Genomic DNA, 23,349 nt, shown 5'->3' with positions numbered 1-23,349 from the left:
GATATCCATCTGCAAAAAACTGAAACAAGACCCATACCTCACACCATGCACAAAAACTAACTCAAAATGGATCAAAGACTTAAATATAAAATCGAAAACAATAAAGATCATAGAAGAAAAAATAGAAACAATGCTAGGAGCCCTATTACATGGCATAAACAGAATACAAACCATAAGTAACAATTCACAAACATCGGAAGAGAAACTAGATAACTGAGAGCTCCTAAAAATCAAACAGTTAAGCTCATCAAAAGACTTCACCAATAGATAAAAAGACAACCTACAGACTGGGAAAAAAATTTTGTCTATGACAAATCCAATCAGCATCTAATCTCTAAAATCTACAAGATACTGCAAAACCTCAACAACAAAAAGACAAATAAACGAATTAAAAAATGGGCAAAGGATATGAACAGGCACTTCACCAAAGAAGACATTCACGCAGCTAACAGACACATGAAGCAATGCTCATGATCATCAGCCATTAGAGAAATGCAAATCAAAACTACAATGAGATACCATCTCACCCCAACAAGGCTAGCATTAATCCATAAAACACAAAATAATACATGTTGGAGAGGTTGTGGAGAGACTGGAACACTTACACATTGTTGGTGGGAATGTAAAATGGTACAACCACTTTGGAAATCGATTTGGCGCCTCCTTAAAAACCAAGAAATAGAGGTAGCATACAATCCAGCAATTCCACTCCTTGGAATAAATCCTAGAGAAATAAGAGCCATCACACGAATAGATATATGCACACCCATGTTCATTGCAACACTGTTCACGATAGCAAAATAGATGGAAACAATCTAGGTGGCAATCAAGGGACGAATGGATAAACAAATTATAGTATATTTGCACAATGGAATACTACGCAATGATAAAGAACAACAATGAATCCGTGAAATATAACATGGAGGAATCTGGAAGGTGTTATGCTTGAGTGAATTTAGTCAGTCGCAAAAGGACAAATATTGTATAAGACCACTATTATAAGAACTCAAGAAAAGGTTTAAAAACAGAAAAAACATTATTTGATGGTTACTAGGATGGGGAGGGATGGAGAGGGGTATTCACTAACTAGATAGTAGACAAGAATTATCTTAGGTGAAGGGAAGGACAATGCACACTACACACTGCAGGGGAAGTCAGCACATCTGGACTAAACCAAAGCTAAGAAGTTTCCTGAATACAACCAAATACTTCGAGGGATAGAGTAGCAGGGGCGGGGGTCTGGAGACCATACTTTCAGGGCTCCTGTAGGTCAAGTGGCATAACAAAGTTTATTAAGAAAATGTTCTGCATCCCACTTTGGTGAATGGCATCTGGGGCCTTAAAAGCTAGTGAGGGGCCATCTAAGATGCATCAATTAGTCCCAACCCAACTGGAGCAAAGGAGAATGGAAAACACCAAAGACACAAGGAAAGTATTAGCCCAAGAGAGAGAAAGGGCCACATAAACTAGAGATTTCATCAGCCTGAGACCAGAAGAACTAGATGGTGCCTGGCTACAACCAATGACTACCCTGACAGGGAACACAACAGAGAGTCCCTGTTGGAGCAGGAGAAAAGTGGGGTGCAGAACTTAAATTCTCGTAAAAAGACCAGACTTAATGGTTTGACTGAGCCTGGAGGGACCCCAGAAGACATGGCCCCTGGACTCTCTGTTAGCCCAAAACAAAAACCATTCCCAAGGCCAACTCTTCAGACAAAAATTAGACTCAACTATGGGACATAAAATGATACTCACAAAGAGTATGCTTCTCAGCTCAAGTAGATGCATGAGACTAAATGGGCAGCTCCTGTGCAGAGGCAAGATGAGAAGGCAGAGGGAGTCAGGAGCTGGTTGAATGGACATGGGAAATCAGGGATGGAAAGGAGGAATGTGCTTTCATAGTATAGGGAGAGCAACTAGGGTCACATAACAATGTATTTATAAATTTTTGTATGAGATACTATCTTGAATTTTAATTTCACATAAAGCACAACAATAAAAAATAAAAATAACACAAAAGCAGGCACTATTAAGGAAAAAGACAAAAAAGGCTTAAGATACACCAAAAACTAATAATAGAGTGGCAGATCTAAATCCTTTCTTATAAGTAACTACAGTAAATGTAAATAGACTAAATGCTCCAAAAAAAAGTGACAGAATGGATTAAAAATAAAAAATCATGATCCAACTATATACTGTTTACAGAAGACAACCTTAGACCCAATGACATGAGTAGGTTGAAAGTGAAAGGATGGAGAAAAATATTCTATGCAAATAATATACAAAAGAGCTGAGGTGTCAATCTTAATATCAATCAAAGTAGACTTTAAGACAAAATCTGTTAGAAGACATAAAAATAGAGATTATGTAGTGATAAAAGGATCTATTCATCAAGAAGATTTAATAATCATAAGTATATATGCATCCAACATGAGAGTACCTGAATATATAAAGCAAACACTGATAGAACTGAAGGGAGAAATAGCACTACAATAATAGTTGTAGACTTCAATACACCACTTTCAATATTGGACAAAACATCTAGAAAGAAGTTGAACAAGGAAACAGAGGACCTCAGTGACACTATAAACCAACTAGGCTTAACAGATAGATATAGAACACTTCACTAAACAACAGCACAATATACATTCTGCTCTAATTCACATGGATCATTCTCCAGGATAGGCCACATATTAGGTCACAGAACAAGTCTCGATAAATTTAAAAAGATTAAAATCATACAAAATATTTTCTCTGGCCACAATGAAGTGAAACTAGAAACCAATAACAGAAAAAAAAAAACTGGAGAACACAAACTTATGGAAATTAGACAACACACTATTAAACTATTAATGGGTCAAAGAAGAAATTTTTTAAATTCCCAAATTTCTTAGAGTCAAATGAAAATGTAAGCACAACATACCAAAACTTATTGGATGCAGTGAAGGCAGTACTTAGAGGAAAACTTATAAGCAATAAATGCCGACATGACAAAAGAAGAAAGATCTCAAATTGACAGCCTAACTCTACAACTTTAGGAACTAGAAAGGGAAGAGCAAAATAAGCCTAAACTTGCAGAAAAGGAGGAAATAACAAAGATCAGAGCAGAAATAAATGAAATAAAAAACAATAGATACAATCAACAAAACTAGATGTTGGTTCTTTGAAAAGATCTATAAAATTGGAAAACCTTTAGCTAGACTGACAATAAAAGATGCAAATAACCAAAATAAGAAATTAAAAAGGAGACATTTATAACTGACCTCATAGAAATAAAGAGAATGTGACAGAATATTACGAACAACTGTATGGGAACAAACTAGATAAACTAGGTGAAATGGACAAATTCTTAGAAGCCCCAAACCTACTCAAACTGACCCTAAATGAAATAGAATCTCAACAGATCCATAACAAGTGAAGAGATCAAATCAGTGATCAAAAACCTGTCCGCCAAAAAAGTCCTGGACCAGATGGCTTCACTGAAGAATTCTACCAAACATTTAGAGAAGAATTGACACCAATCCTTTTTAATACTCCCTAATGTATTCTATGAAGGAAACATTACCCTGATATCAAAACAAGACAGAGACATGGCAAGAAAAGAAAACTACAGGTCAATCTCCCTTAAGAATATTTATGCAAAAATCCTCAACAAAAATACTAGTAAACAGAATCTTACACCATATTAAAAGAGTCATACACCATGGCCAAGTGGGGTTTATTAAAGAAATACAAGGATGCTTCAACATTAGAAAATCAGTCAGTGTAATACACTACATCAGTAGAACAAAGGAAAGAACCACACGTTCGTCTATATGGGTGCAGAAAAAGCATTTGATAAAATCTAACACTCTTTCTTGATGAAAATGCTCAACAAGATTGACGTAGAAAGGAAGTGCCTCAGTAAGATTAAGGACATATATGAAAAACCAACAGTCAACATTATACTTAATGAAGAAAAGATTGAGAGCTTTTTCCTTGATATCAGGAGCAAGACTAGGGTACCTGCTCTTACCACTTCTATTCAGTATTGTATCAGAAGTCCTAGCCAAGCAATAACACAAGAAAAACAAAATAGAATAGAAAATTATCTCTATTTGTGGATGACATGATCCTATGTATAGAAAATCCCAAAGAATCCATAAGAAAGCTTCTAAAGCTAATAGAGAAATTTAGAAAACTTGCAGGGTATAGATCAACAAACAAAAATCAGTTGGGTTTCTGTATACCAGCAATGAAAAATCTGAAAGGGAAATTAAGGAAACAATTCCTTTTACAACTGCATGTACGAGAATAAAATATCTAGGAATAAATTTAACCAGGGATGTGAAAAAAGTATACAATGAAAATTATAAAACACTGCTGAAAGAGATTAAAGAAGATTTAAATAAATGTAAAGATGTTCCCTGTTCAGAGATTGGAAGATTTAATATTGTTAAGATAGCAGTACTACCCAAAGCAATCTATAGATTCAATGCAATCCTGATCAAAATTCCAATAGCCTTCTTTACAGAAATGGAAAAAACAATCCACAACTTTACATGGAATGGCAAGAGGCTTGGAATAGCTAAAACAATGTTGAAGGGAAGAACAAAGTAGGGGGACTCACACTTCCTGATTTTAAAACATATTATACAGCTACAGTAATCAAAACAACCTGGTACTGGTATAACAAATAGACACATAGACCAATGGAACAGAATTGAGAGTCCAGAAATAAACCCATACATCTATAGTCAACTGATTTTCAATAAGGGTGCTAAGTCCATCCAATTCTTTAACAAATGGTGCTGGGGAAACTGAATTTTCACATGCAGAAAAAATGAAACAGGATCTATTCCTCACACCATACACCAAAATAAATTCAAAATGGATTAATGACTTAAATGTGAAAAGTAAAACTTTAAAACGCAGGGGCAAGGCTGTCAGGCCCAGCTTTTAACAATAGATTATCTAATATAATATCAAAAGCATGAACAACAAAAGACAAGTAAATGGCACTTTATAAAAATTAAAAGCTTTTGTTCATCAGAGGATTTACAAAAAAAGTGAAAGGACAAGCTACCCTCTGGAAGAATATCTTTGGATACCATACATCTGATAAGAATCTAATAACCAGAATAAATATACAACTTTGAAAACTTTACAACAAAGACACATAACCCAATCATAAAATAGGCAAAGGACTTGAATAGACATTTCACCAAAGAGGACATTCAAATGACCATCAAACAAGTGAAAAGACGCCCAACATCATTAGCCATTAGAGAGACCCAGATCAAAACCACAATGAGATACCATTTCACTCTCGCTAGGATGGCTAAGACAAAAAACAAAAAAACAGAAAATAACAAATGTTGGCAAGGATGTGGGGAAATTGGAACCTTATCCGTTGCTGGTGGGAACGCAAAATGGTACAGCCATTGTGTATAACAGTGTGGCAGTTCCTCAAAAAACTAAAAATAGAACTACCATATAACCCAGCAATTCCACTGGTAGGAATACACCCAAGGTACTTGAAAGCATTGCTGCAAACAGACATATACACACCAATTTTCTTTATAGCACTATTCACAATAGTCAAAAGGTATAAACAACCTAAATGCCCATCAACAGATGAATGGATAAACAAAACGTGGTGCATACATACAATGGAATACTACTCAGCCAGAAAGAGAAATGAAGTCTTGATATATGCTACACATGGATGGAGTTTGAAGACATTATGTTCAATGAAATAAGTTAATCACAAAAGGACAAATATTGTATGACCTCACTTATATAAAAAGACAAGAACAGTCAAATATATAGAGGCTAAAGTTTATTAGTGGTTACTAGGCACAGGAGAGATGGGGAGAGAAGGGGTTATTGCTTATGGTGCACTGAGTTTTGGTTTATGGAGGGGGAAAATCATATTGATTAAGGGTAATTGTTACACAGTTGATTAATTGATGTCAACAAATTGTGCACCTGTAAAAAGTCCAATTGGCAAGTGTTATGTTGAATTGGCAAATATATAAAACAGCAACAAAAAGGAGCAGCTGCTGAGGCTGTTTATGTACCACCAAACACATCATGGGTTTGGTTTTTTGGTTTGGAGCTTTAGAGTCATGGTTTCATGGGACATCCCAGTTAATTGGCCTAATATTTTGTTTAGTGCATCTGTTCTACTTCCTAGTTTGCTGCGTAGTGCCTGGTGTCTTAAAACTTGCAAGTGGGCATTTCAAGGTACAACAATCAGTCTCTATTGCCTGGAGCAACAGAGGAAGAAGAAGAATCTGGAGGAAGAAATGTACTGTGGCTAATTGCCTCCATGAACAACTGAATGGTGCCTGGTTACCATTACTGAACTTTTTGGTCAAAGATTCTATAGAATAATCCTGATCAAAAGGGGGGAGATGTGGAATAGAATTTCAAATTCTCATGGAATCCAGAATTTTTCTGGAACCATTGAGGCTGGATGAACCCCTGAAACTATTGCCCTGTGATAATCTTTAAACCTTAAACCAAAAATATCCCCTGAAGTGTTCTTAAAGCCAAACAATGGTTTAGCTTAACTAGTAAAAAATGTCTGCCTTGAGCACCGTGCTCTTTTAAGAACTATCTATATGGGATCAAATTGACAACAGCAACTCGAAAGATTACAGAGGAAACTTAGAGGGCAATGAGTTTATGTTAATGGAGGAGGAACATTTGAAAAAGGAGGTTGAGAATGGTTGCATAACTTGAAAAATGTAATCTATGTTACTGAATAGTACATGTAGAAATTATTGAATTGGTATATGTTCTGTGTATATTGTTAACAACAACAAATAAAGTAAAAAAATTGTCGGAGAGATGGCATTTAAAAATATTATGAATACAGTGCAAATGGATAACTAATTCCAAATGATTTACAGCATTGTTTGAAGTTCAGTAAAAATTTCTTTGAAAAATAATAATCTTCTTCCGGGTATTTTTGTTGTTGTTGTGAAAATATATATACCACATTTGCTAATTCAACATTTTTCAGGTGTACAATTTAGTGATATCAACTATATTAATTATGTGCAATCACCCATAATCATTGCTAAATTTCCCATTGTCATAAAAATCAATGCTTCCTAAACAATGGCTGCCCCTTTCCTCCTCCTCCTGCCTGTGGTAACCACTAATAAATTTCAGTACCTATACATTTGTCTATTCTTGTTATTTCATATAAGTGAGATCATACAATATTTGTCCTTTTCTGATTGACGTATTTCACTTTAGCATAGGGTTTTCAAGGTTCCTTCATGCTGTAACATGTATCAGGACTTAATTTTGCTTTATGGCTGAGTAGTATTCCTTTGTATGTGTGTACCACATTTTGTTTATCCATTCATCTGTTGGTGGGCATTTAGATTGTTTTCATCTTTTGGCTATTGTGAATAGTGCTGCAATGAACATGGGTGTACATATGTCTGGTTGCCTTGCTGCTTTCAGGTCTCTTGAATATATACCTAGGAGTGAAATTGCTGGGTCATATGCTTAACTTTTTGATGAACTGCCGAACTGTTTTCTACAGTAACTGTACCATTTTACGTTCCCAACATCAATGGACAAGTGTTCTAATTTCTCCACATCCTCGCCAACATTTGTTATTTTCTTTTTTGTTTGTTTTTTATCTTAGCAATCCTAGTGGGAGTGAAGTGATATCTCACTGTGGTTTTGATTTGTGTCTCTCTAATGGCTAATGATGTTGAGCATTTTTTCACTTGCTTGTTAGCCATTTTAATGTCCTCCTTGGTGAAATGTCTGTTTAAGTCCTTTGCCCAGTTTTTGATCGGGTTGTTTGTCTTTTTGCTGTTAAGTTGTAGCAGTTTTGTATCTTTTGGACATTAGACCCTTGTCAGATATATGGTTCCTAAAGATTTTCTCCCAATCTGTAGGTTGTCTCTTTCCTTTTTTGATAAAGCCCTTTGATGAACAAAAGTATTTAATTTTTATGAGGTCTCATTTATTTTGTCTTTTGCTGCTCATGCTTTTGTTATAAAATCTGATAATCCATTGTTAAAAACTAGGCCCCCATACATACAATGGTATACTAAACTATAAGGAAAAATGAGTTTCCAAAACATCTTGGATGGACCTGGAGGGCATTATGTTGAGTGAAATAAGTCAATCACAAAAAAACAAATATTGTATGTTCTCACTTTTATGAAATTACATGAACAAGTAAATACACAAAAACTAATGTTCATTAGTGGTTACCAGGAATTGGGGCAGGGAATTCACTGTCTAGATAGGAGGCACTTGTTATTTTTGGTGATGGGAAAGGTAACACCAATTGGAGGTGAAGTGTAAATACACAGCTTGACAAAGATAAACAATGTCATTGAAAAAGTACACAAGAAAAAAGACCTGTTGGTAATTGCTATGACATACATGATTTTGAAACAACAGCAAAAGCAACCAAAAAGTATGTATGGGCATATACATATCTGTGTAGGTATATATGTGTTTACCATAAAACCAAACCCATTGTCATCAAGTTGATTTCAACTCATAGCAACCCTATAGGGCAGAGTAGAACTGACTACTACATAGGGTTTCCAAAGATTTTTCCGTAAATCTTTACAGAAGCAGACTGCAACATCTTTCTCCCACAGAGTGGCCGGTGAGTTCAAACTGCTGATCTTTTGGTTAGCAGCTGAGCACTTTAACCACTGAGCCACAGGGCCCCTTCATATATGTGTATAAAAAAACAAACCAAACCTGTTGCCGTCGAGTCGATTCTGACTCACAGCGACCCCACAGGACAGAGTAGAACTGTCCCATAGGGTTTCCAAGGAGCAGCTGGTGGATTCGACCTGCTGACCTTTTGGTTAACAGCCAAACTCTTAACCACTGTATCACCAGGGCTCCTCATATATGTGTATAAATATATATGTGTGTGTGTATAGGTATATGCATATGCATGTTTGTGTCTGTATGCACACATATATATATAATAAAGCACATGGGGGCACAGTTACAGATAGTTCTTAGACATAATGAAACACCTCATGGGATTGGATTTATGGATTTGGATCCATAAATTAGGATCATAACCACGTGGGATATGTTGGTCAATAGGCATAATATAGTTCATAAAGTTATGTTCTACATTCCAATTTGGTGAGTAGTGTCTGGGGTCTTAAAAGCTTGCGAGCAGCCATCTAAGATACAGCTGTTGGTCTCTACTTGTCTGGAGCAAAAGAGAAAGAAAAAAACCAAAGACTCAAAGAAGAAGCTAGTCTACAGGACAAACAGTCTACAGGAACCATGACCTCATCTACACTGTGATCAGAAGAACTTGATGGTGCTCGGCTACCACTACCGACCATTCTAAGCAGGGCCATAATAGATGAATCCTGATAGAATGGCAGAAAAATGTGGAACAGAACCTCAAATTCCTAAAAAAAAAAAAAAAAAACCAGACTGGGTTGAGACTGAAGGATTCCCCAAGACTATCACCTTGAGACACTCTTCAAACCTTGAACAGAAACGAACCCCTGAGGTCACCTTGTAGCTAAATAACAAATTGGCTAAAAAAGTAATGAATATCTCTCATAAGTATTGTAGTGTGCTCCTTTAGAAAATGACCTCTATGAGACCAAATGGCCAATAATTACTTTGAAACAAACATGACAATGTAAGGGGGCAAGGAAACTAGATTAATGGAAATGGAACGACCAGAATGGAAATAATGAGAATGTTCACACATAGTGATGTAACCAATGTTGCTAAACAGCCTTTGTAGAAATGGTTGAATGGGAGCCTAACCTTCTGTGTAAACCTTCACTGAAAACACAACAAAATATTATTTTAAAAAAACTAGGCCCCACAGCCACATCCCTATGTTTTCTTCTAAGAATTTTATGGTTTTAGTTTTCACATTTAGGGCCTTGATCCACTTTAAATTGGTTTTTGTGTATGGGGTGAGGCATGAATCTTGATTCATTCTTTTGCATGTGGAAATCCAATTTTCCCAGCACTTTATGAAAGAGACTTTTCCATCTGCATTGAATGGACTTAGCACACTTTTCTAAAATCAGTTGACCATAAATATATGGGTTCATTTCTGGACTTTCAGTTCTATTGCATTGGTCTGTGTGTCCATTGTGATACCAGTACCAGACTGTTCTGATTACTGTAGCTGTAAAGTATGTTTTTGTCACACCCCACTGGCCAAGCAGCAGGAGTAGCTACAAGGAAGGGTCACAGGCTGGATTCCAAAAAAAGAGGCAGAAAAAGCCTGGCTGATTAGACAAGGCTTTATTAGGGAAGTTACATACAGAGGTTGATGCCAAGATTCTCGCAACGGACAGGGATGTGCTGAGTCACCCAGGCAGAGGTCCGCGTTGCGCGGTGTGTGGTGTGTGTTTATACACCCAATGCTTACATGCAAGGATACATGCAGGAGGACCAGGAAAAACATGTTAACCTATGATGGATGGGGTTGTTTTTGTACTAGTTAATGGGTTCCAGCTGACATGACCATGAAGTCAAATGTTTGGTTTTTTTTTTCTTGGCCCAGGTCACTACTCAGTCAGGTACTCTGGTTCTTCCCCAGAGTCCTTTGTGGATTAGCATCCATCTTCTATTGTTCAGAGCTCTCTCACTTTTGGAATCAGGACGTGTGAGTCCTCCTACTTTGTTCTCTTCATCAGAATTGCTTCGGCTATTTGGGGCCACTTCTCTATAAAACTGAAGATGGGTCACCTTATTTGACTTCAGCTGGAAATTTGTGCATAAAGCGACTCAAATTTTTCACCTTTCTGCACATGCACGTGTTCCGAATGGCCACGAAAGCACCGTGAGTATTGATTTTGGGGTTACTTAAATTTAGCAAGTAGGTGAATTTTCAAATATGGAATCCACAAATAAAAAGGATCAACTACTTCTGACCGGAGGTGTCTGGTGTGGCTGCAAGAAGGGAATGAAGGAGAATGGGCATGGGCAACGTCGAGAGACAGGAGCCCTGTAGTAATGACAGTGGTGACAACAAAGATATCAGTCCCCACTTACTAAGCACTTCCTGTGTGCTTCACTGGGAGAAAGATGTGGCAGTCTGCTTCCTTAAAGATTTACAGCCTTGGAAACCCTATGGGGCAGTTCTGCTCTGTCCTATATAGTGTCAGTATGAGTTAGAATCAACTGGACAACAGCAGGTTTTGGTGTGCTTCACACTGATATGTTGTTGAGAACCTTAGGTCAACTGCTAGTAAGTAGCAGATCTGTGATCTAACTGAGGTAACTGGCGTCAAATCTGACTCCCAAGCCCGTGTTCTCTCTACCACTTTGGAAGGGTGAAGGTGGCATGATGTGCTCCAGAATGGCGCCCTATCTGGTGAGTGTGGCTGAGATGGGTCTCTTTGAAGGACCCAGAAGGGAGGGAGAGAAGTGATGGGAGTGGCTGAGACCCTGTGGCAAAGGCCCTTACCTCATAGGGAGCTGGTTTGAACCACTGTAATGTGGGGTTGGGAGCCCTGGTGGCACAGTGGTTAAGAGCTCGGCTGCTAACCAAAAGGTCGGCAGTTCGAATCCACCAGCTGATTCTTGTAAATCCTATGGGGCAGTTCTACTCTGTCCTACAGGGTTGCTGTGTGTCGGAATAGACTTGATGGCAATGGATCTTTTTTTTTTTTTTTTTTGTAATGTGAAGTTGATAAGGATTAGGCTGATGGGCTCCTTCTTAAGTGACTGCAGCAGAGGGGAGGTCCAGGGAAGCCCCCTCAATCCTACAGGGTCCTCTGAGGTTGGCTTCTGTACTCCTTCCCTTCCCATGCCCTCAGGGGCCATCTCCGGTGAGGTAGGGTAGATGTGGGGATCTTGAGAAAGGAGTGTTAGGAAGGATAGCAGCAAAGGGAAATGGGACAGATTCCTCGTGTTCAGTTGACTGACACTCGAAGAGCTTGATGCTTTATAAGAGGAGGGGCAGCATTGCCCTTTCCAGCACTTGAACTCCCGTTTGTTGTTGTTAGCTGCTGTCCAGTTGGCTCCGACTCATGGTGTCCCTGTGTACAGCTGAATGAAATGTTGCCCAATCCTGCGCCATCTTCATAATCATTGGTATGCTTGAGTTCATTGTTACAGCCGCTGTGTGTTTTGAATGACTTCCAAACTAGAGGGCTTATGTTTCAGCACTATATTGGACAGTATTGTGTTGTGATCCATAGGATTTTTGTTGATTAATTTCCAGCTTTTCTTCCTCTTCTGTCTTAGTCTGGAAGCTCCACTGAAACCTGTCCACTACAGGTGACCCTGCTGATGCTTGAAATCCCTGTGGCATAGCTTCCAGCATCATAGCAACATGTAAGCCACCACAGTATGACAAACTGACAGACGGGTGGTGGGAACTCCAGTTTAGGATTACTCAATTCTGCACATTCCAATGGCCTCCAAACTGCTTTGAATAATTTCTTCAACACATTTGTTTAGCACCTGCTGTGTCCACACATTGTCGTAGACTCTAGGGATTTAACGGAGAGCAAATAGAGGTATGGTTTCTGTTTTCTGCTTCTTCTGGCAGCTTACAGTGGCAGGGGAGGGGAAGAGAGATAGACAAGTGGTAATTTGAAAATTGTAATAAATAGAAAATGGCAAACTGTGATGAGTGTTAGAAGGAAAAGTACAGGCAGCTGGTAAAGCATGTAACGGATTGTAAAACTACTGTTTTTAAAGAGTGATGAGTATAGTCAAAAAACAGAAAGTAATTCATAGAATTAGAATTAGATAGCTATTTTTGGGTTATTCAAATGTGCTTAAAGTTGGTTTTTGGTTCTCACAATCAACAATTCATAAAATTCTAATCTAAATAACCTCTACTTAGTCTACTTATTTCAAATTATATATGCTAATAAGTCAAAATTTCAAGTAGGCCAGGCTATTTAGACCTAAACAGAGAATTGAGCTTGATATTAATTACTGTGGTGGCTGGATCCTGTCCCTTGAGCCAGTACCTTGGAGACTTGGAAGATCTAGGCATTTATTCAGTAAATATTTTTTACCTTTGTTATGGAATTTCATTCTAGTGGGAGATATAAATAATAAGCAGATAATATACATGATGCAATGTCAGATAGTGATGAGGCTTATGAAGAAAAATAAAGCAGAAGAGTGACAGAGGTGCCAGTAGAATACAATGTCGGTGGCAATCAGGAAGGTTTTCCAACACCTGCAAACTGGAATGTACCCACCCAGATCAAGCCATAACGTCATGGCAGCAATAGTCAATTCTTGTGAAATGGAATCTTGTCTGAGTCTCTCATCTTGTAGCATTGCTACTTACCAAATTTCTTGCACAATCCTAAAAGTCACTTTGCAACCACATGATTCCAGGCCAGGAAGAAGGAAAGATTCAGATTCCATAGACTGAGGCTCAGCCCAGCCTCCACATCTAAGAACCTCAGCCCAGCCTCTGCCTCAGAACGCTCTAAGGCCACCTCAAGACCAATCACCTCCTTCTAAGCAGTTGGGCCCTAGTGGCCATCTGCCCCCAAATCTCTTTATACACATACAACTCTTCTAGAAGTTAGCACACTATCCTATGGGTAGTGGTTGGGGATGGGGGTGGGGCGGGATTTAAGCTCCTAGAATCCTTGGGACCACAACTGGGATTCTCTGGGTCTAACTGGAAGGCCTGGTATGACCTTGTTGACGGTCAGTCGTCTTTTTGTGTTTTTCCAGGGCATTTAAGATGCATTTCTTTGTCTCCAGCACCAAACTCTCCTCCTGGTTGCCTTCTTCATCCTGTTTGAACCCCAAATCTAACTCGTGTTCAATGTTCCCCTATAACATAAAATCAATTATTTTAAAGTGAACAATTTAGTGGCACTCAGTTCATTCACAGTATTGTGCAACCACCACCTCTATCTAGTTCCAGAACATTTTCATCACGCCAAAATAAAACCCTGTACCCATTAAACAGTTACGGATGTAACTGTATATCTGTCACCATTTCAACAGATGAAGAATCAAACTCTCAACTGCTCAATTTTAATATTTTTGTATGGAAGAAGGGACCCACGAAGGCAAAAGTGCCTAGGGCCCATGAAGGCTATATGCATTCCTGCCACCAGCATCCACACTGTTTGCAGAAATGCTTTGAAAATTGGAAGTTGAGTCACAGGGTCGGTGTCATACTTGTTCTTAAATCTTAAGTAAATTTTGTCCCCTAGTGGCAGTAGAGAAATCTCAGAAGAAATTAATGCCCAAGCAACAGCTGGAGTCCCTGGGTGGTACAAACAGCTAATGTGTTAATGCCTTAGCTGCTAACCAAAAGATTGGAGGTTTGAGTCCACCCAGAGGCACCTCGGAAGAAAGACCTGGTGATCTGCTTCCAAAAAATCAGCCACTGAAAACCCTATGGAGCACAGTTCTACTCTGACACATATGGGATCTCCATGAGTTGGAATCAAATTATGCTGAAATTATGCTGCATCAATTCATCCTCAAAATTTCGTGAGGTAAGCAATAGCCAAATGTACGAGGCTCTGTGTGGTTAAGTCGTTTAACCAAGGTCCCATAACCAGTTAGTGAAGAACTGGTTTCAATCCCTGGGCTGGGAATACAGCAGATCTTGTTTATCTGGATTTTCCACAGTTGAGATGAGTGACCCAAGCAGGTGAGAATTCCAAGCTATGCTCCTGGCTTTCCAGTCTGGAGACAGAGCAGAACCTTAGGAGAGTTTTGAATAATCAGCATCTTTTATACTGTCTGCATTTTTCAAAGCAGAGACTGTGCTTAGGATACTGTGATGAGGATTGTTTCTAAATTTATTAGGTTCTTCTAAGGAACTGCCATTTAGAAGTAGAGAAGAGATTTGGCTTTGATGTCACATTCACAGCTCTTTGGAATCACACAGTCAAAGAATCTATAGTAACAGGTATTCAAATATTTAAGGATGCAGGGGACATTGGTGATTCAGGGGCAGAATTCTCACTTTCCATGTGGGAGACATAGGTTCGATTCCTGGCCAATGCACTTCAAGAGCTGCCATTTGTTTGTTTGCTTGTTTGTTGCTATGATGCTGAACAGGTTTCAGCAGAGCTTCTAGACTAAGACAGACTAGGAAGAAAGCCCTGGCAATCTACTTCTGAAAACCCTGTGAATCACAACGATTCAATCTGCAACCAACGGTGCAGGACCGAGCAGCATTTTGTTTCATTGTGCATGGGTTCACCGTGAGTCCAGGGCCAACTAGAGGCACCTAACAACAACAACAATTTAAGGATGTACAGGGACATTTAATAGTTTTGTCACAAAGGTAGCCACCCTACTGAAGGTTTTATTCCCACTCTGCCCACATACTGCTGGTCTGCCTTGCAAAAGACACTGGCTGCCTTGCCAATCTTGTATATAGGAGGGGACATTTCCTGCTGAAGGAGGGGAAGCTAGTGCAAATGTTGATGGGTAGAGAGCATGTTTTAAAGTTTGAGACTCTGTTTCTCTAAAAACCATTCAGTTTGCCAGTTCTTTCTTTTCCTGTAAGCTTAGAAAAATAGGCTCTCTCCAACCCACCTACATTACAATCATAAGCACTGCCAATGAGGCTTTGGGGAGTTATCAATGGCAGTTGGAATGATTAGAATTTGTTATTGTCCAGTTGTTGTTATTGTTAGTAGCCGTGGCGTCGTCTCTGATTCATGACAACCTAGTGTACAACAGAATGAAATGTTGCCCAGTCCTGTGCCATCTTCAAGATCATTGGTATATTTGAGTCCATCATTGTGGCTATTTTGTCAGATCATCTCATTGAGGGTTTCCCTTGTTTTTACTGACGCTCTGTGTGATAGTTAAGGTTGTATGTCAACTTGACTAGGCCGTGATTATCAGTGGTTTGGTAGTTATGATGTTGTTTGGCAACTGTGTAATGATGTAATCACCTCCATAATGAGATCTGATATAATGTAATCACCTCCATGATGAGATCTGCTATGAGCAGCCAATCAGTTGAAAGGGAGTTTCCTTGGGGTTATAGCCTGCATCCAATATATGTGGACTTTCTGGCAAAGCTTGCTGGCTTTTGCTTGCTCTGGATCCTGCAACTGGCTCCTCATCCTGACCTCTGGTTCTTGGGACTTGAGCTAGCAGCTTACCTGCCCATCTTGGGATTCGTCAGCCTCCGTACTCTGAGAGCCAGAGGCCTGCTGTCTGACATGCTGATCTTGGGTTCTCTGCAACTCCATGAGTCAGGAGAAGTCTCCAGCCTGAGCCACAGACCTGGGACTTTCCAGCCTCTACACACATGTGAGACATTTCCTTGGTATAAATCTCTCTCTCTGTATATATATATGTATGCTTCACTTATTTTGCTTCTCTAGAGAACCCAGCCTAAGACACTCTGCTTTACCAAACACGATATTCTTTCCCTGTGATTGGTATTGTCCAGTAAGAGGGGCTATTTTCCACCAGGAGCTGCCTTGTTGGTTGTTTCTTCACTTCAGCTGCAGCGTATGAACTGCACGTACCTGTTTCAGATGAAGAAGCTACTGCTGTTATCAGTTAGTTGCTCCTTTGCTCCTATTGCAGCAAAACAGCTTTTTCTGGGCCAGTAAAGGTGGACAGTTAAGTTTTAGGAGTATATATTGGTATCTTTTTTTTTTTCCACACTAGAAAAGTACTCTAAAAAATTGTGCTGGGACTTGTATGGGAAGTTTCTGTGCCCATGGGCCAATCTGGAGCCTCAGATATGAGATGCTAGAAGCTATGACCTCTGCTCCTCTGGACTGGCCAGGTACTTGCTTTCCCCTTTGCAGCCTCTGAACTAGGGGCCAAAACCCATTGCCATCGAGTCAATTCCAATTCATAGTGACCTATAGGACAGAGTAGAAGTACCCTATAGGGTTTTCTAGGAGCGGCTGGTGGATTTGAACTGCTGACCTTTTGGTTAGCAGCTGAGCTCTTCACCAGTACGCCACCAGGGCTCCAAACTAGGGGCAGGGGTGACTAACTGGGAAGAGGCAGGAGGGAACTTTTGTGACCCACTGGACAAACAGTATCGCATCCACTTTTTATGTCTCTGGAGTTCTTTGGGAAGGAGGGAGCTGGATTTTAACACATTTAGCCTCAAAGAAGGTGCCTTTTGAAATGCTTGAAACTCAAGGACCCTGAATTGGAGCCTCATTTTTGTGTAGATTGAGCATTGTTTTAGGTGATACCCCTGGACAGGGATGGATTTACCAGTTGAGGTACACATGGGCTTAATCGTGTTTACTTACTAATCTGTAGTGAACAACTTCACATGGGTTTCACCATACCTTTGCTATGGTGAAAACCAGGTGAAATTGTGTGCTACAGATTAGTAAGTAAGCACAGTTAAGCCCCTGCATACCTTGCTTATTGAGTAATCCATCCCTGCTCCTGCATGTGTGAATTTTCTGAACTTTAGACAGGTTTGCCTTTATTTCTGTGTGATAAGCCTCCGCACTATGTTTCCCGATTACTATGGTTTCGTGAGAATGTACTTATCATGAGAATAAGCTATTCTTAGTCTTCATTCAGTCATAGTGACCATTTTCTCCTGGATGCCATTCGCTGCTTCCAGCTGTTACTGGATCCCTGCTTTTCTAGCTTCTAAACAGTAAATAATGCCTTTGCAATAAGGAATAATGCATTGCAGTGGTACTTTTCAAGAGACTCAAATGCCTATAAGTTATTCTTACCCCGCATTCAATCTTAGGGCCCAATCATTGCTTCCACGTGTAACAAGTGGAATGCACCACTGTGAGCAGTTCTGCAATTTTCCAGGGCAACTGTTTCTGCTTCTTAGTTGTTAGTACTGCTTTTGTTATAATGAAGAATATATAGTAGTGGTAATTTACCTGAGATTCAAATACCTTTAGTTTTATTGATTTGGCTTGCAAGTACTGCTGTTGCAGTGGTATTTTTGTTAAAACCTGTAAACCCCTTGCCATCAAGTCTATTTTGACTCATAGTGATCCTATAGGACAGAGTAGAACTGCTCCATAAAGTTTCCAAGGCTACAAATCTTTTTGGAAGCAGATTGCTACATCTTTCTCCAACAGAGAAGCTGGTGAGTTCAAACCACTGACCTTTTGGTTAGCAGACAAGCGCTTAACCACTGTGCCATAGCGCTCCTATAGAAACATGACAACAAGGAATTATTTGATAATGTGTACAGTAAAATTAAAGTAATGTAACATGAGATCTGACCTGTAGTGACAGGAGCCAGTAGATAATATACATTGGCACAGCTGGCTGAATATTTTTTTAAAAAGCCATAGCCCCTCCCTGAAGAGGCAGCTGCTCCACAGCCAAGTGCCTACTGCCAGGCCTAGAAGACAGAAGACAGATTCTGGATTTTTGTATGATCTATCCTGATTTTTAAACATTTCCAACCAATTTAAAATTTTAAAGGCATAGTAAGGACAGACATGTCTCTGGGACGCTTGTGACTGGACTGCGGGTCCTCTAGGGGAACAGCCCTGACGCTTGCATGTAGACTCCGGATAAGAACCTGACAGGCAGGGGAGGGCTTAGGTTAGGGCAGAGGTTGATTATTGTGTCCCTGGGTGGTGAAGTGGTTAGGCGTTCAGCTACTAACCGAAAGGTTGGCGGTTCGAACCCCCTAGCTGCTCTGCAGGAGAAAGATGTGCCAGTCTGCTTTCCTGAAGATTACAACCTTGGAAAACCTATGGAGCAGTTCTACTCTGTCCTAGAAGATCATTATGAGTCAAAATTGACTTGATGGCAATGTGTTTATGTGCTATAACAGAAATACCACAAGTGGGTGGCTTTAACAAATTGAAATTTATTGTCTCACAGTTTAGGAGGCTAGAGTTCGAATTCAGGACACAGGCTCTAGGGGAAGACTCCCTCTGTTCGCTCTAGGGGAAGATTCTTGTCTCTACGTCTCAGCATTCCTTGAAGATCTCCATGTGGCATCTGTCTTTCACCTATTCCTGCTTGTTGCTTCTGTGTCTAATCAGCTTTTTATATGTCAAAGGTGATTGGCTTAAGACACATTCTATGCTGATATGGCCACATTAACATAACCAAGAAAAACTCTCTTCCCAAATGGGATCACATCCACAGTTTTAGGGGTCAGAATTTACAACACATATTTTTGGGGGACACAATTCAATCCATAACAAACCTACATGTGGCAAAAAGCTGCAAGGGCTGTGATAGAGGTATCCATGGTAACTTGTAAGTGTAACCACGGGCTGCATAAGGACCAGAGACACCCAGTCAGCACATTCCCTGCTTTGGTGCCAAAGTCATGCTTAGAGATGGATCTGCTGTCATTTTCTTCTAACTCAGCTTCGGAATTCTAGTTTCATCCAGTTGATGCCCTGGTGTGGTCTGGAACTCAAAGTAGCTTTTAATAGAGAAAATGGAAGATACACTTATTTCAAAGCTCTAATGGCCTGATCTACCCTGAGATTGGAAGAACTAGATGGTGCCTGGCTACCACTTCCAACTGTTCTAATCAGGGCCACGATAGATGACCCCTTATAGAATGGGAGAACAATGTGGAACAGAGCCTTAAATTGCTATTAAAAAAAAGACCTACTGGACTGGTTGAGACTGATGGTCTCCCCTGAGATGCTCTTCAAACCTTGAACCAAAACTAACCCTGGAGGTCACCTTGTAGCTAACTGACAAACTGGCTTAAAAAATAATGAATATCACCCATAAGTACTCTGCCCCTTTAAAACATCTCCTATATGAGACCAAATGGTCAACAATTACTTTAAAACAACGATGAGAATGTAAGGGAGAGGGGAAACTAGATTACTGGAAATGGAACAACTAGAACAGAAATAATGAGAATGTTCACACATTGTGAAGAATGTAACCAATGTCACTGAACAACTTGTGTAAAAATGGTTGAATGGGAAACTAACCTGCTGTGTAAACCTTCACTGAAAACACAATGAAGTATTAAAAAAAAAAAACTCTCATGACTCCTATCCTGGAGAAATAGTTACCTACCTAATAGTTGGCAGTTTGATACTATTAGTGGCTCCACGGGAGAAGGATGTCGCAGTCTGCTTCCGTAGAGATTTACAGCCTTGGAAACCTTATGGGGTTGCTATAAGTTGGAATCGACTCAACGGCAGTGGGTTTTTGGGTTGTCCCACATAAAGGCATTGTTTATGGTAGGGAAAAAAAAAGGCAAAAAGCTAAATGTCAGTCAACAAGGGCCCATACTGAAGCTATGTGCTAACATGGAGATATCTTCAAAATGTGTTAACTGAAAACAAAGAAATACATTTTTGAACAGTGTGTGTTTTTATTCTATACGGTGTATGTGTGTCTGTGTGCATGTAGGAACATTTGGAAGGATATTTGTTAAACTGCTTGTTATGGATTGAATTGTGTCCCAAAAAAATGTGTGTCAGTTTGGGTAGGCCATGATTCCCAGTATTGTGTGGTTGCCCTCCATTCTGTGATCTGATGTGATTATCCTATGTGTTGTAAATCCTAACCTCTATGATGTTAATGAGGCAGGATTAGAGTCAGTTATTTAATGAGGCAGGACACAACAGGATTAGGTTGTATCTTGAGTCAACCTCTTTTGAGATATAAAAGAGAGAAGCAAGCAGAGAGGAGAGGGGCTTCCTACCACCAAGAAAGAAGGGCCCAGAGCAGAGCGTGTCCTTTGGACCTTGGTTCCCTGAGCTGAGAAGCTCCTAGACCAGGGAAAGATGGATGACAAGGACCTTCCCCAAGACCCAACAGAGAGAAAAAGCTTTCCCCTGGATCTGGCATCCTGAATTCGGACTTCTAGTGTCCAAAACTGTGAGAGAATAATTTTCTGTTTGTTAAAACCACCCACTTGTGGTATTTCTGTTATAGCAGCACTAGATAAATAAGGCAAAATTTGGTACTGGGAGTGGGGTGCTGCTCTAACTAGATACCCAAAATGTGGAAGTGGTTTTGAAATTGTGAATGAGTAGAGGCTGAAAGAGTTTTAAAGTGCCTAATAGTAAAAGTGTAGATTGCTTTGAAGATACTGTTGGTGGAGTTATGGGTGTCAAAGACAATTCTGGTAAGGGCTCAGAAGGAAGTGAGGAGAGACGTACCACTGAAGATGGTGCAGACGGTGAGAAGCAGCAGCAGAGAAATGGCAGCAGCAGAGAAACAGCAGCAGCAAAACTAGGAGACCGGTGAGAGACAGTACAGGAGCTGACTGACCCATGGAGCAAGAGAGCTAAATGCCTTCTGGTTGAGGTTTACTGGCAGAGTAGGGTGCCTTTGGGCACTTACTGGTAGAGTTAAAGAGTTTTGTAACTCTTACCCAAGCAGGGCAGAGGTCAGACCAGCCCAGGAGGCCCAAGGGGCCGAAGACCCAAGGGGCTGAGAGGCCAATGAACCAGGAAGCAGAAGCTGAAGAGACAAGGAGCACAGGAAACAGAGCTGCCTTGGTCTCAAAGGGTAGGGCCACAACCTCTGGGGTCTCAAAGGGTGGAACCACAGCCTGTTGGGTGTCAAAGGATATGGCCACGGCCTCCTAGGTTTCAAAGAGTCAGATCTTCACCAACTCAATTCTGGAGTATGGCACTGCCTTTCATGAATGTTAATGGGATGGGTCTGGATCCACACTGCCCAAAGCTGAGGGGGCGGAGCTGCTTTGCCCAAAGGACAGAAGAATGAGGACTGCCAGAGCCGAGGGGGTTGGGTTACCACTCAGATGGACTAGGAGAATGTGGCTACCAGAAGCCAAAAGAGCACAGTTGCTGTCCCAGTGGGCCTGGAAGGTGAAGCTGAAGCCCAGAGTCTCCACCCAGAATCCGGAGAGGGTGGCCAACACCCAGAGTCTGGAGGGCAGGGCCATTGCCTAAATGGTCTCAGAGAACAGAGGATTATTATTATTTTTTTTTAATAATAGATTTTATTCTCTCACGGTTCTAGAGGCCAAAAGTCCAAAATCAATGTGTCAGCAAGGTCCACGCTACCTCTGGAGGTTCTAGGGGAGAATCGTTCCTGGCCTCTTCCAGCTTCTGGTGGCCTTCGATTCTGGCTCTATGACTCCAATCTCTGCCTCCACCTTCACTTTGCCTTCTTCTCATTTCTCCCAAATCCTCCTCTGCTTTTCTCTCATAAGGACACTTGTTACATTTAGGGCCCACTTGGATAATCCAGGATGATCTCACCTCAAGATCTTTAATTTAATTACATCTGTAAAGACTCTTTTTCCAAGTTAGGTCACAGTCACAGTTTCCAAGGCATGGATATATCTTTTTGGTGGCCACCACTACATTACCCTTTCCAGCTAAAGTGTATATTGATCCCTGCTCTTTCCCAGTCTTCAGAAAGTAGCTGTTAACTCTTCCAAGTTTCAACTTAAACTGAGAAATCCAGATTAGCTTGTCTTTTCAACCGTCAGTCACAACCTCAGAAGGTCAGAAACCTGATCTGATGCTTCCTGGGCCATTGCAATTGGTTTTTATTGAACGGTCAACATTTCTAAAGTAGTGTCTCAATCCTGGAGACGTGCTTCTCTTATTTTGTTTCAAGTGTAGAAATCTGCCATAGTAGAATTAGAATTTTAGTACCCCTCTCCTGTTCATTTCAAAACTCAAAAGTAATTTGACTTCCTCAACATTTCTAGACTTTAAAAGGTTCTTCATGTTTTTAGAGTCTTCAGGTGGTCTCACTTATGGCTCGCATTCTAGAGACATCTCCAGAAGCTACATCCTAAAACCAGAATGCCATCATGTTACCTGAATTCTCTGAGGATTGGGAGAGCAATCCTACAACACTGCCAGTCTGTGAAGGTACAGGCCATGGGTCTGTCCTACTTCTCTGAATTCTGGCATGAACTGGGTTATTTCCCAAAATCCTGAAACTCCTCTGGCATGTCAGCATCATGGGGACAGGGACTAGCTCACTTCTGGCTCTCCTTATAGTTTTGTCTCTCGCACAATGGCCAGAACCTAGAAGACACTCCAGGACACCTGCTGGATAAATTACTTCATGGTTTCAGACACCAATACACTCCCAAATGTCTAGTGACCTAATTGTTATAAATTATGATAACCTACTAGGTATAACTTTGTATGTGAGCCAAATCTTTCTATATATCTAGCATTCCAGAAAAGCTATTACCTCAGAGTAAGTCTTGCCCATGTAATAAAGGCACTTTGAATGCTCTTATTCAATCAAGAATAACAAATAATCACTGAGTACCACTGTCTTAGTTATCTAGTGCTGCTATAATAGAAATACCACAAGTGGATGGTTTTAACAAAGAGAAGTTTATTTCCTTACAGTAAAGTTGGCTAAAAGTCCAAATTCAGGGTGTCAGCTCCAGGGGAAGGCTTTCTCTCTCTTGGCCTTCTCATCAGTGTTCCCTCAGACTAGGAGCTTCTC

The 23,349-nt window shown here is 40.2% G+C and overlaps 1 protein-coding gene across 1 annotated transcript in view; it reads left to right on the top strand.

Moving 5' to 3' along the window:
• The first annotated feature begins 11,110 nt into the window (after window positions 1-11,110).
• The window catches only part of PISD (phosphatidylserine decarboxylase), a 71,831-nt gene continuing 59,592 nt past the window's right edge, over window positions 11,111-23,349 (top strand). Inside the window, exon 1 of the mRNA XM_023733711.1 lies at window positions 11,111-11,353. The gene's annotated coding sequence lies outside the window, so the exon portion shown is untranslated. The remainder of the gene's footprint in view (window positions 11,354-23,349) is intronic.

This window comes from Trichechus manatus, unplaced genomic scaffold (genome assembly GCF_000243295.1).
Source record: "Trichechus manatus latirostris isolate Lorelei unplaced genomic scaffold, TriManLat1.0 scaffold00061, whole genome shotgun sequence".
Lineage (NCBI taxonomy): Eukaryota > Metazoa > Chordata > Mammalia > Sirenia > Trichechidae > Trichechus > Trichechus manatus.
The sequence above is the reverse complement of the archived record's forward strand: the minus strand, read 5'-3'. Positions and strand labels throughout refer to the sequence as shown.